Raw genomic sequence first — 14,415 nt, 5'->3', positions numbered from 1 at the left:
CTCACACGCTTCTCACACACTGGAAAAATGGCCAATTTACATCACTTTACATCACTTGTGAAACACTCTTAACTCCCTGGGGTCCGGGAGTCCATCTGATCTTTAGTCTTTAGGCCCTAACAGTTCACTTGTCAGAAGACCCTCCCTCTTTTCTTCTCTGAAGCGCCTCATGATGTCATGCCCCATGCAAGAAAATGCATAACAATTGCAATAGAAAGAGTCCTCAGCGAAGGACTCTTTGGTTAGCACTGTGGGCTCTAAATCCAGCAATGTGAGTCCATGTCTCTTCCAGACCTCAGCAACATTTTGGTGATTTTTCCCTCTATGGTTCTCCTAACTTATTTGATCCCCTTCCAGGTGTACACATCTGGCTGCAGGTGCTGCCAGTGGCTTCCAAATCAATATAGAAGAGTCCCTGGCCAGTTGCTTCCAAATCAACATAGAAGAGTCCCAAAATTGTCTCTGACTACTCATCTCTGGAATCCTAGCCCTACTCCCCCTCACACTCCATGTCCCTTTTTTCCTTTTTGCCCAGAACTTCTTGGCTCCTGGTGAGTTGGACTGCCGGCCCTGGTGCCTAAGAATTTATGTTTTACAGTTCCAAACCTAAGTCCTTCCTTTCATGGAGCCACTTAAACAGTTCCATTAGCTTCTAAACGCTGTCCTGAAGAAGTTCTCTTGTGCACTGGTACAGCTGCAGACTACATCTTAGAGCCTCTACTGTCTGCATTCATTGGAGGCTCCATGCCCACCTCAAGCTACTGTGTCACCTCCATTATTTTGCAGATACAGTGATCTCTTAGGGATACTCATTCGTCTTTCAGGGGGGCCCCAATTTCAAGGGCCTCCTGATGTAACACATAGCACTTGGACTTCAAATCTCAGTGGACCTGTCTCAGTTTTGGTCACCTTGCCCTTGCGTTTCCCAAACCAGGAGTACACTTTGGTATGTATGATACTCCCTTACCCTTGCACTTCCTCTTCCACATCAATAACCAGCTCCTTGCTCTTTCCTCCGGCTACTGAAAATTGCAGTCTGTTCATCATCCTCACATCCTCCTAGAATCTCTCCTCTTGGAGCTTCGTTTTGCTTTGTCTGGTGCCTGAAGTCAGTCAGATCCCCCGAAGTTAATTATGTGCTCCGGTGATTAAGAGTTCATGTGTCAGAGGCCCCACCTGTGACTCTTTCCCCAACATGATCTTCATGCACATCTTCTATAGACCTGCAAACGTCCAAACCATGGAGTGAGACCAAAGCCATCATAGTCATTTGAGAGTTTCCACTGTTTTCATACAAGAGGCTCCCTCTTAATGTTTCTTAGATTGAATTTCTGCCCACACACTTTGAAGATCAGCTGACCAGATGCAGGAATGTTCATGTCTTCCCTTGAAGGTTTGTTATACAGAAGCCCCATGGTGTGACAGTTAACCTCTAGGCATTGGACCATAAATTCCCTCTGTTGATTCTCTTTAGTTCAAGCATATCCTCTAGGGCGCTCGATGACAGCAAAAGAAGAGCTTCTATAAACTCATCTGGCCTCTAAACATGGTTCCAGAAAAAGCCCTGCAAACTTCCTCATATCTACTAAGCCCTAGTCCTGGTAATGTTTTAGAACTTCTGTATCAGTTTCCTACTGCTGCTGTAGCAAATTACCACACATTTAGTGGCTCTAAATACCTTACGAGCATGGCAGCTTGTTTTGTCAAAGCACATAAGATGAGAAAGCAGTAGTTCAAATGTTTTGGTAAATTGGAAATCACAATCTGTTGTAATCTAATCATGCAAGTGAGATCCAATCACATTTACTGTGTTCTGAAGGTCAGGAGCATGTCAGTAGGTCCAGCCCACACTCAAGGGAAGGAATTTCACAAAAAGTACGTCTACCACACTGGGCTTCAAAGACCCTAGAGAATCCAATGCAGAATGAGCCCTGTCTGGCTCTGGCCTTCTGCTATGACTGACTGACACTTTGCAGGCAGCATTTTCTTTTCTTTCTTTTCTTTTCTTTTCTTTTCTTTTTTTTTTGCTTTGTCAGCAAATGCTATATTGAAAGGCTATATAATTCCTGGTACCTCCCAACTGGGAAAATAACTTCCAGGTTTTAGCTTTTATCTATCTTTTTTCTACGTTTTCCTTTATCTATCTTTCTTTATAATGAAGCCAGCCAGCATTGAAGAGCTAGACAAGTAAATCAGAATCTCATGGTATCATGCCCTGACTTGGGTAGTTTCCTAAAGTGCCCCATGGATTCAAATGTGCAGCAAGGAATGAGACCCACTGAGCTAATTTTCCCCTGACCATCCTATTCAACTGGCTGCCACTCCAAGGCATTTACTACTTTCTGACATACAGTATGTTTTGATTTTTAAATTGGTTATTGCCTATTTCTGCATAAGTAAGTTTCGCCAGGGCAGGGAATTTTATGTATGGTGTATGTTCCAGTACTTAGAACAGTGCCTGGCACATATGAGATGCTTGATAAATATTCCTGGGAAGACTGATTAAATGATTCTTTTTGTTGAAATAAATGAACTCTTTCGTTGAATAAATGAATAAATGAGAGAATCAATGAACTCTTCAGTTTGGCCTTGGTCATCGTGTTTGACAATTCCCAGACCTAACACTTCCAAACCCAAATACATTTTTTTTCTTTCCAGAAACATTTTAGAATTTGTCATGCACTTAAGCTTAACAACAATTACAACTTTGTATTCTTTACCTGTTTTATAGGTATTTATTATACTGATTTGATAATTAATGTTTGCTCTTTATTAAATAATTCCTTGACACCTCCTTAGAGCCTGCAGTTTGAATCCTGATCATGTTGTAGAGCATGTGTATGCCCGTGTGCACACACACAGACACACACATACCCAGAGTTATTTGTAGTGACATTGGATATAGATGAGAAAGAGAAAAATCAGCTCCTGGCATTAAGGAACTGGCTTGACTATCCACTAGGCCTGGGTGTCCTCAGGAACTGGTCTGGCACTTACTTCTAGGCCATGGGATTTTTTTTGTGGAACATAAACAATTTCACAAAACAGGAGTATCAGACAAGGGCTTTCCCTGGTCATGATGATGTGATACAGAAACAAATGAAAGCAACAGAACATTCCATAATCTAGTCTAAAAATAGACAGCAAAAGAAGGTCACTGTGTGTACCAGAAAAATACCAAACATCTCCTTCCAGCCAACATAAGGACCACTAGTTTTCCAAATTTAGCTTCATTCTATTCGTACCTTTTTCTAGATAGAATTTATGAAGATACCAAATCACAGACCCTCTCTTCTTGACAGCAATCAATCCAGAACAAAGCCCAGCTTCTTTGTCACTTCCCTCAAGTCACCCAACAGAAGACAAATGTTACAATAAGCCCCTCCTCTCCTTTTTCCAAATTTGGATATAATTGACATATAACATTGCAGAAGTTTAAGATGTGTAACATGTTGATGCGTTTATATGTTGCAAAATTGTTACCATATAGCATTACAGAACACCTTCATCATGTCACATAATTAACATTTCTTTTTTGTGTGATGCGAATATTTAAGATATGGTCTCTTAGCAACTTTAAGGTATATAACAGTATTCTTGACTATAATCATGAGCTTATACATTAGATCTTGAGAAATCACTCATCTTCTAACAGCAAGTTTTGTTTCCTTTGATCTCCAACTCCCCAGTTCCACCCCCCCTGCCCAGCCCTTGGCAACCACCGTTCTACTCTGTATTTCTGAAAGTTCAGCATTCAGCTTCTTAAGAGTCCATGTAGAAGTGAGATCACACAGTATTTGTCTTTCTCTGTTTGATTTGTCCCACTTAATATAATGGCCTCATGGTCTACCCATGTTGTCACAAACGGCAGTTACCTTCTTTCTCATGGTGGAGTAAGATTCCATTCTGTGTGTATCTTTGTATATACATAATGTTTACATACACAACTTGTTCCTTATCCATGCATTCACTGACATGTCGGTTGTTTCCGTATTTTGGCTATTGTAAAGAATGCTGCCATGAGAATGGGAGTGTGGATATCTCTTTGATAACATGTTTTCATTTCCTCTGGATAAAAACCCAGAAGTGGGATTTCTGTGTCACATGGTAGTTCTATTTTTAATTTTTTTGAGGAGCTTTCACACTGTTTTCCAGAGTGGCTGAACCAGTTTATATTCCCACTAACAGTGAACCAGGGGTCCCCTTTCTCCACAGAGTTGCTAATGCTTCTTATCTGTTAACGTTTTGGTGACAGCCATTCTAACAATGTGAGGTGATAGCTTATTGTGGTTTTGACTTGTACTTCCCTGATTATTAATGATGTCAAGCATGCTGGCCATTTAAATGTTTCCTTTGGAGGAACGTTGTTCAATGAAAGGGAAGTCTGCACAAAATGATCTCCAAAGGCCGAAGGAGCCAGAAGACTGAGAGCATAGGCCAACAAGTCCAGTTTGAGGAGAAATGATTTGCTAAGGGGATTTAGGGACGGAAGCATTTCTTGGGAGACTCCAGCTCCTGTATGACCTGCTTTTATAGGCTTAGAGACTGGGAGCACCTGCAGGGGGGCTCATCGGGGAGGTGTTGGAGACTCACGATTTTATCTCCAGAGCAGATTGAGGACATTGCGCCCTGTGGGTGTGCTTATAAGGGTGGGTTAGACAGAGAGAATGCCTGCATGTATGTGTGTGTGTGTGAGGGGGTTTGGAGTGTGTTTGGGGCTGTGCTCAGGAAGGCTTCAGGCCACAGTGGTTTTCATAGCAGTTTTATCTAAGATGGTGTTAGTCTAGTTCATACAAATGCCTATATGGTTCTCTGACCATTTTTAAATTGGACTTTTTTTGTTGTTATTGAGTTGTACGAGTTCTTTCTATCTATATTTTGGATATTAACTCCTTATCCAATATATGGTTTGCAAATATTTTCTCCCACCCCATAGTTTGCTTTTTCATTTTGTTGATTTCTTTCGCTGCACTGAAGCTTTCTAGTTTGATGGAGTCCTACTTGTTAATTTTTTTCTTTTGTTGTTTGTGCTTTTGGTGTCCTATCCAAAAAAATCATTGCCAAAATAAATGTCAGTGAGCTTTCTCCCTCAATGTTTTCTTCTAGCTTTATGGTTTCTTGTCTTATATTTATGTTTTTAATCCATCGAGTTGATTTTTGAGGGTGTGAGATAGAGGTCCAATTTCTGTTTTCTGCATGTGGTTATCCAGTTTCGATAAAAATCCAGTATTTGGGTTTTATCCAACATGAAGGTTGTGTATGACTTTCATTATGTTGAGGTACATTCTTTCTAGACCCAACTTGTTGAGAGTTTTTCTTTTAATCATGAAAGAATGTTGTGTTTTGTCAACAATATGGCAAGACATGTGAAATATGAAAGGATGTTTGTATTTAATAAGGTCTTTTCAACTACCCCTTTCACTGTGATCCTCCAAGGTTCTAGTGGTGGCAGCAACCAATGCAACTTATCCAACTGCAGGTGTTTTCTTGGTGATCTTTGGTCAGAGGGCATTGAAATAGGCAATTAAAAAAATAAAAAATAAATGACAGTAGTAAATTGTTAAATTTACCTGCTCAAAACAAACAAAAATCGAAACAAAACCAAACTCCCTCAGATGGTCCTAAAATTCTTTAATCAAGTTCAAAATCTTTAGTCTGACATTGGGTACCAGTTGATCTGACCTTCACCCCTCACTCCAGCTTTTTACCAACCACCTGCTCGCACTTCCTGGAGGTGATGACGATTTCTAAGAAGACCTAATGTTCCATATGGCAGCCATCCTTCTGAGAATCCTGCAATAATATATGTCATGTAGCTAGTTTAATGATGGTTTCAGTATACATGGCCTATAGGAATGACGAAAACCAATTTGATTGTTAAAATAATAGCAATCCTGAACTTCATTCTTCTGTCAGGGGCTCCCAGGTATCCTCAGGAAGTGTATTTGGTTTTTATTCAGGTCCACTCCTGCCCCTGAACCCCTCTTTCCCCGGGCTGTCCTTCCTCCCTCCCTCCTTCCTTCCCCCCTCCCTCCCTCCCCTTTTATTTTCTTTCCCTTTTTCCTTTATCACGGCAAGAGGGCCATTTGCAGAGAGTAAAGAGGTCTTCATTAAGAAAAACATATAATCAAATAATGGAGATTGCAAGAGAAAACTGGCCGTGCTCAGTATTGCAAGAACTGCTTGCTCAATATAGCAACATAACACTTCTGTGATGCCCTCCTCCTAGGTGACGAGGTGGCCGAGTGGTTAAGGCGATGGACTGCTAATCCATTGTGCTCTGCACGCGTGGGTTCGAATCCCATCCTCGTCGTCAGTTCTCCCACTACGTCGGCGGGCTGAGGTTTTAGCTACTTAACGAGCGATTCTGAGGTTTTAGCTCCTTCACGAGAGATTCGTCAGCAGTTGGAAGTGTCGGTGCAAGAAAAACAAAAACTGGCGTAATGAGGTATATTCACTATTAATACCGCTTTAGCCGTTTTACGGAGGTTTCTGGGGTTAGGAAATGTCCCTCTATCCCGTACGGTGCGAGTGTCGCGCCGAATCTGCGCCCCCAGGGTGTCCACCGAGGTCAGAAACTCTGGTTCCGGACCGTAGGACTTCTAACGCCGGACGACGGTCGCAGGTGCGGCGATTACCGGACGTCTTTCCCTCTGCCCCCTTCACGGGGTGACCTACGCACCCCCAGGTGAGGCCTGGCCGTCGCACAGGTGATGCTAGCGCCTCCTTCTGGCAAAAAATCCCTCTGCAAGGCCCGATCATCGAAAGTCCTCCTCCATTTTTGTATTTTAGTTAAATGAACTTAAATCCAAGCACTTTTGCAAGCGCTCCAGCCTCTAATGGTTTCTCCCTTCTTGATCGTCTTCTGCCACTTGCAACTTGATGTTAGCATATAATCCCCAAAACTCTCTCCTGCCATCTGTTTTCACTTTACTGTGAATTATAGCAAAGGTCGGGTTGGTTACCCAGCATAGAACAACAGCATCACAGCAAAGGGTCAGGTGCACAGGGTGGAATAACGAAATTCGAAGGGACCAAAGAGATGATGGCTCTGGAAACGCTCCCCCGTCACTTGTCTCTGTTTTACAGATGAGGAACCTGACGTAGAGACCAAACTGATTGTTCTTTAAAAAATCACATAATGAGCCTTTCATGGAAACCAAGTTCTTTCAGATCATGTGGTTCTGGTGATGGGATCTTTCCAACATGTTCAATCCTGTGACCGACTCTGTGACTTTTGATAGCTAGAAAATCCTTCTGAAGTATATTGTTTATGAGCCAGCGGATCTGCCGGAGCCTCATGAGGATTGAGGCCTACAAAGCATGATTTTGAATTTCATTGAACAATATCTGGTTTATACAGTATATGTATTTTGGAGATGGTTTACCAACTTCTAAATAAAAAAGACCACGAGACCATTAAAAATTATTACCACGTTAAGAAAATCACAATGGAAAACATTGATAGGATTCCTAAATAAAAATTAAAAACTATCACATGGCCCAAGGCACCCCATATCTCAACAAGAACATAGCATGTTAAAATATAGCAAACTGGAAAATGTCACTCTTACGACATGCAGAGGTCGTCTTCAACTTTTAAACCCATGTCCCCTTAACCTGGCTGAGTGATGGATGGAGGGAAAATGTCACATAACAGTTAATTGCCTTTATGTCTGTGATAGCATTGCTTCAAAATTCAAGATAATTGATTTCCTCCCAAATACTATGAGGGACACACTGTAGTTGAACAAAGTTGGATTTATTGTGTTGTTGCAATGAGGAAGGCAAAATATCATGCTAAGTGACTCAGTAACTCTCTGAGTGGTTATTTTAATAATTTTTGTCTTGGATAGTGAGAGGATCAAAGTAGGACTATATTGGTTTAAAGAATTGGTCAAAGGCTAAAATTGGTTTAAAGAAATGCAGCAGTCCCTCATATTAGCAGGAAGGAGGGGATGTTTGGTTATTTTTGTTACATGGGCACTGTTACTACTTTTCATCTGTGCTCAGACATGATTACATACAGTTTATTTTTATTTTTTATCTTGCTTCCTGATGGTCACAGAGTGGCCTTGACTGGTTTCCTTTGAAATTATTTATGTTCAACAGGAATTGACCAGGGCTTAGCTGGGTGTGCCAGGCCAACTCCTAGCAATGCTCACGCTGAGCTGTGAATGTCAGAGCAACTCCTGGCTGTCAGGGACTGCTCTTCTTTTCTCAAAATGCATCTAATTCATACACTCAATAACTCATTTTAAAGATGAAATGCAGTAAGGTCTAAGATAATAGGAAAGGATTAATGATTTCTGAAATTCGTAAATCTGCATTGATTTCTCAGATGATTCAAGTACTGGCCTCAGTTTCATATTCCTTACAGTATCCAAGCCCTTTGTCTAAGTGACTTCTTAGTTCCTCTTCAAGAGATGCAGTGTCGCCCCTTGTCTATGGGCTGGGGCAGGAGGATGACTTGGGTCAATGGGATATGAGTAGATGTGAGTGGACCAGGGCCTTTAGATATGTTTGCATGGTTGAGCTTGCCTCCTGCCCCTCTGCCTCTTCATGAGAGGCATTCTTCTGCAGGGAGCACTGTGCTTTCACCCATGGTCCCAGAATGAACACGCTGCCAAATGACCAGAGCGCCTGCAGTGAGGAGCCGAGTGGAGCTGTACCCACAACTTAAAATACAGCCTTTAGTTAAGTTTGGCTGAGATCATTTGCCTTCAGATGCTTGAGTAATAAATGCTTATTGTTCTGTGCTTCGAAGTATTTGTGGTTTGTTTTGTGTGTTTGTTATGGAGCAATAAGCTAATGGAAGCACATAGTCTTTGCTCCTTCCAGGACATAATCAAAAGTCCTTCCATTTTTGAGCCTGTCTCCTCTAATATATAATTTACTTATATTATGTAATCTACTTAGTCTCCTTTTGGTTTTCTGTCGCTCCCTTCCCCTCTCCCTATCCCCCACCCCAAGTCTGTTAAGGACATAGACTTTTGTGTACATTGTTTACTGTGATCCTAGAATCTTAGATCCTAGATCCTGGAATCCGGCACTTGGAATAGTGGCTGGGGAGGGAAATTGGAACATGAAATGTGCTCCATGAGCATTTATTATGTTGATGAATCTGTTCTTCCCCTGTCCAGCAGGGCTCACATGTAATCCACATCCAGGAATCTTTCTTCTTTATTTCTCTTCTTCTGGTCATTTTTTCCATCAATCTCTAGAGTGTTACTTTTTTTTTTTTTTCTGAATCCCCTTCTCAAAGCAGAAAGCTTTACACACTTATTAGTGGGTGCATATATTCTTATTCTCTCGATTTGGGGGCAAGCCCTTAATCTCCAATGACAATTTAAAGCTCAGGATGCCTGTGGATTGGTCTACCATTTTCAGTTTTCTTCTCTTTGGCACTTCTTGGTCTGGAAAGGTTGTCTGCTCCTTTGATATTTGCTGTGAATGCAGGAGAAAGACAAGGAAAAAGAAGAAAATAGGAACGAGTTTGTGTCAGGAACATTTTTATCTTTTTGGGTCAGATTTTCCACTTCCATTAAAGTCCTGGGGAGAGTATGGGTAAAGAAAGTCAGTTTCTCCTCTGGTCCTCAGGTTTAATTAAATACCCATCTAGTGGGGAGGAGGAAGTTTTTGCGTGTTCTCAGGGTACGAGAAAAATGTGAGCCACTTAAATGTCTTTTAACTATAACTTTATTCAGTTCTTTTGAGATTATGTCATTTCTCTGGTTTATAAAAGGATGCTTAATGTAAATGCTACGTTTTGTGAGGAAGGAAGCAATGAGTGGCTTCACATGACATTGACTTAACATTGCTTTTATTTTTTTTTTTAAGTTTGAGAAATCTCAACACCTGGGACTCAACGTTCAAGCCCCAACTTTATAGCTGATTAGGGAAAACCAGAGTCATAGAAGAGATCTAAAAAAAGAGGCTGGGGAGAGGAAGAGGTAATTATTACCTTGTAACATTCATTGCTTTGACCTAGCAAAAGCATTTGTATCCTCCACTTGATTTGACTGAACTGTTTCACCATGAAGCCAAGAATTGCTAATAACTTTTTCTTTATCCTCAATTATTAAGTTCAAGTATTTAGGCACAAAAATTTGTTTTTGTGCATTTCGCACAGCTGTCTTCTCCGTGTCCTGCTTGCCTACACCCTCTGTCAGCCCCTGGGCTCTTTGCGTGGCCTTACTGCACCTTGCACCTGTTCTGGAATGTAGGTCGGAATCTAGGCTCTTCTCGTCCTTTTGATGGCAGCAAGAGCAAAGGCAAGAAGGAAGGGAAGGGGGAAGATGAGGGTAAGAGTGAAAGCCAGTGACCCGGACTCCGGGAGCCCGCGGCCTCCCGAGGGCACCCCGCGAGCTGCTCAGCCCTCCTTGGGGAGGCGCCGCTTCACAGCCGCGAGCCGCCCTGGAACTGTGAGCTCAAAAATCCGGATTACTGGACGGGCTTGTTCCAGTTTGGACTCTCGACGTGTCTTCGGTCCTGACCCTGGTCCTTCTCAGGCCTTTGAGAAGGAAAAAAAAAAAAAAAAAATTAGGAGAAAAGACACGGGTGTGGAAAACAGAACAGGTAAAAAAAAAAAGGCATATCTGGGGCAACGCATAAAGACTCCTAACCACGAAGGGATTCGAACCCTCAATCTTCTGATCCGAAGTCAGACGCCTTATCCGTTAGGCCACGTGGTCTCTGAGCTCCCGGTGCAGCCGTGGCTCTTAGTACGTCTAATGAGCTTTCTGGCCGGTCAGCAGTCGTCCAACAGCGCCCCGGCCTCCTTGTCCTTGAAAATATGGGCTCGAGATGACGTTATTTGGTCTGGGGTACCCGCCTGACCACGCCCGAGCAGAAAAGCTGTTTCTGGCACCTGAGAGATGCCAAGATACTTCATTCATATGTCTGCATCCAAGGACATATATATTTTTTAATAAACTTACTCAGAGCTGCTTCCTTATACATACTCAGCCACAGTCAGTATTTTCAGACTCTGGATACTTGGAAGGTCCTTCTGGACAGTTATCATGCAAAACGCAGCGGAAGAAAGCCTTAGCATCTGTACGGTTGTCTTTCTCGCTTTCCTTCCTGGACACCTGCAGGGTCCCTGGGCATCACCATTTGCCCTTCTCGTTCTCCTCTGGGACTTTTCTCCGATTGTAATATTACACTTTCCCCAGTGTATCTATCTGTTTGGAGAAGAAGAGTCGTCTCAGGCACTGGCCTGGTGGAGACACTATCTTCAGGAAGATTACTGGCAAGGATATCCAACCAAAAGAATTTTTGAGGATGACTGGTGTGTTAGTATCCATGACATGCATCAACATATTTTCTGATGATGTCTAAGAAAAAGCTATCCTAGAGATCTGTAGTAGAAGATAATGATGAAAGCCTCGGACAGTTAATAATTGTTGACAAGAAATGTGCTGCTGATATGGGCCTGGTTACGGAATGGTGGACAGTGAAGGTTGGGATAGGGGTCAATCCATCTATCATGTTCATCTAGATGTTTTTGGAGGGGAGAAGATGAATTGGCCTCCTTGTTTAGCATACTTTAGGGATAATTTTCTTTTCTCTTGGCAATGATCAAGTTTGCAAGTTCCAATATGTTAGACAGTACACTTATTTTTGCCTGTATATGGAGAGGTTGCAGAAATAATTTTCAAAAACCCTATACATTATAAAAGACATTGTTGTATAGTTTATGATAAAAAAACCCCAAAAACACAAAGACCAGATCACAAACTTGAAAACTCCAGAGATTTTTTCTGATGAGAAAATGTTACTCATATTACTCCTTTGATCAAAATTAGTGATGGTTTCTTACTGCCCCTAGACAAATAAAATCAAAACCTGTTTGCACTGCATACTCACTTTCTTACGACTGGCACTTTCCCTATCTCATTTGCCACAACTCAGAATTATATTGTAAGATCTAAAATTTCAAGGGCTCCTTTGGCATCTCTAAGCCTTACAGGGCCCCAAAAAGTCCTGTGAATTCACCTGTTCTCACAGGATATGCCCCGTACTTGGCCAATTCCCCCATCAACCAGACGAGGTACATTCCAGCCCTTCGACCTAATGGGTTTCACCTGTCAGTCCTGGAAGCTATTAAAATAAGCCAATTCCATCTTTTTGGAGAGAACTAGGGGTCACACTTTCCTCTCTCTGCTCCAAAGTTCACCTCTCACAGTCCTTGCTGGTCACTCTATTCCGGAGTGCAACCTGAGCAAACTTGCATAGCTTGCAGTGGCCTCCTCTTCTAGGCTGTGAGTATACCTCTACCAGTCTCCTCTGTCCAGTGTTGAGCGTGGTGTATCGGGCCATCTGGTATTGTTTAGGGAGGAGGATCCCTCCTTCACCTATAGTGTAAATGGGAGTTGATCAGAATACAGCTGCTTTACTTTTCTCCCCAAATCCTCCTACAATCTGCCTCACCTCCATGTTCGATCACACTGAGTGTTTTGTAGTTCTCTAGAAACCCTTAACTGTTATACCTCCTTGTATTTGTTATTTTTCTATCTAGAAGCCTCTTCTTGGCTACCTGCCAAGCTCTTACTCATTCTAGATTGGACTCAAAATCTGCCACCTTTCCCAAATTGGGCCATTGTCAGGGCAGAGGTAATGCAGCAAATCTTTTTTTTTTTTCAGCAAATCTATTTTGTTCAAGTTTTCACAGATCTCTTTATCCATGGTGATGACCCTTTGTCAAACTCGGAACTGAAATACTGGAATATTCACTTAGTTACTGGGTAATGATGTTATTTTGGGTACTGAAGCAGTGGGTCACTATGAAGTAGGTTGTCAGCATATTTAAAGTAAACTTGGAAATTCAAGTTTCCATGCGTATCTGGTGTCTGGATGGCTGATCATGTGTCAGGTATCCGATTAGCTCCTTTTCAGAACTTGGGCTCTAATACTCAGGTGGACTTTGTTTGGCAACCACAGCTTTCACTAGTCCCTGCAGTTCAGAACTGGAGAGAGAGTGAGTATCATCTCTGAAGATGGATGGAGATTGAGGACAAAAAAAGACTTCTCTTGTGTTTGGTTGTATATCTCTTTTTCCTGCTGTGTCTGCATTTTTCTCTTTGCTGTAATGAATCTTTGTATGTTCATGTTCAGTCATGCGAGTCCTTCTAGAAAATCATTCAACTACTCGATGATGGAGCCACCAGAAACAATCATTTTTCCTTATTCTCACTGCGCTTTAGTGAATAATCTTTGAAAAATATCTTATTGTACTATACATACTTGTTTAAAAGTATGACTAGGCCACAGACTACTTAAATACTTTTCTTAGTGCTTAGTGCAGTATCTGACACATAAACATCTGTATAGGGATCTTTTCTGAGGGATATGTAACACATACACTTTTAAAAATGAGCCTAGAGAACAGTCCTATCAGAGATTGTAAAGAAGGTAGGTGGTAGAGACATTACCAGCAGCGACCACATAAGTGGTTTTCTCAGGTCAGAGTTCTATCGTGGCCACCAAGACTTTGCATTCTGCCTCAAACTGTTACTTATTTACTCTGAAGATTAAGACTCTCATAGCTGCACAGGTTTGGGGCTGGGATGGCCCAGTAAATTTCGTCTATGGCTTTAGCCACAAGGCCACAACTACCTAACAAGCAGCTCTTTGAATTATGCGTGAAAGGAAATAAAACTCATTGCTACATTCAGCTTATTTTAGCGTTTACCCGCTTTCATACGTCAGTGAGACTCATGATAACTGGTTGCAATAGTAGCAGTGTCACTTTGGCAGCCACTAGAAATGAGGTTTATTGTGGAAACTCATATTAGTTATTGATAGTGTCCTTTATTGACGTTCTATTTATGTCTAGAAGTTGTAAACACTTTCACGAAACCATTGAAACTTCAGAATTTGACAAAACAGCCTCTTTTTTTATTTTTTATTTTTTTTTTTATTTATTTATTTTTTTGTTTGTTTTTTTTTTTACAGCCTAATTTTTAGTTGTGAAACTAAACCACAGAATTTTAACTAAAGTGCTGAAGCAAAAATTGTTAGCAGAGGATGGTTTCGATCCATCGACCTCTGGGTTATGGGCCCAGCACGCTTCCGCTGCGCCACTCTGCTCCTCGGTAGGTTGGGCCTCCTAATAATACCTTTAACTATGTTCAGAGGTACAGGCAGAACCCTTCCCCCCACCTTACGAAAATGCCTCTGTATTTCAACCTTCGGCTACCACAAGCTGCCAGTTCTCTTCGGAATAATATCGGTCCCAGAATCAAAGAGGAAGCGAAGTAGACGCAGAACTCCCGGTTGAGGTTCCGGACGTAGAAATGAGAAGTGGCGGGATATATGAGAATTACAAGCTTTAATCAGCAGGGAGGAGAGAGGGAAACCGAGTAAGGAACCCGGGCTTCGGTGCGGCCGCCGAGGATGCCGCTGCGGAGA

At 41.9% G+C, this 14,415-nt stretch overlaps 1 long non-coding RNA gene and 3 other non-coding genes across 4 annotated transcripts; 2 read left to right on the top strand and 2 right to left on the bottom strand.

The window, feature by feature from the left end:
* Nucleotides 1–6,230: 6,230 nt before the first annotated feature.
* Nucleotides 6,231–7,429, top strand: LOC118353428 (uncharacterized). Its single transcript, XR_007408350.1, has 2 exons — nucleotides 6,231–6,448; nucleotides 7,090–7,429. It is a non-coding gene; the product is annotated as an uncharacterized LOC118353428 (long non-coding RNA).
* Nucleotides 6,232–6,313, top strand: TRNAS-GCU (transfer RNA serine (anticodon GCU)). Its single transcript has one exon. It is a non-coding gene; the product is annotated as a tRNA-Ser (tRNA).
* A 3,192-nt stretch (nucleotides 7,430–10,621) lies between the features above and the next one.
* On the bottom strand, nucleotides 10,622–10,694 carry TRNAR-UCG (transfer RNA arginine (anticodon UCG)). The gene has a single exon. It is a non-coding gene; the product is annotated as a tRNA-Arg (tRNA).
* Nucleotides 10,695–14,022: 3,328 nt separating this feature from the next.
* On the bottom strand, nucleotides 14,023–14,094 carry TRNAM-CAU (transfer RNA methionine (anticodon CAU)). The gene has a single exon. It is a non-coding gene; the product is annotated as a tRNA-Met (tRNA).
* Nucleotides 14,095–14,415: the final 321 nt, after the last annotated feature.

This window comes from Canis lupus, chromosome 35 (assembly GCF_003254725.2).
Source record: "Canis lupus dingo isolate Sandy chromosome 35, ASM325472v2, whole genome shotgun sequence".
NCBI lineage: Eukaryota > Metazoa > Chordata > Mammalia > Carnivora > Canidae > Canis > Canis lupus.
The sequence above is the reverse complement of the archived record's forward strand: the minus strand, read 5'-3'. Positions and strand labels throughout refer to the sequence as shown.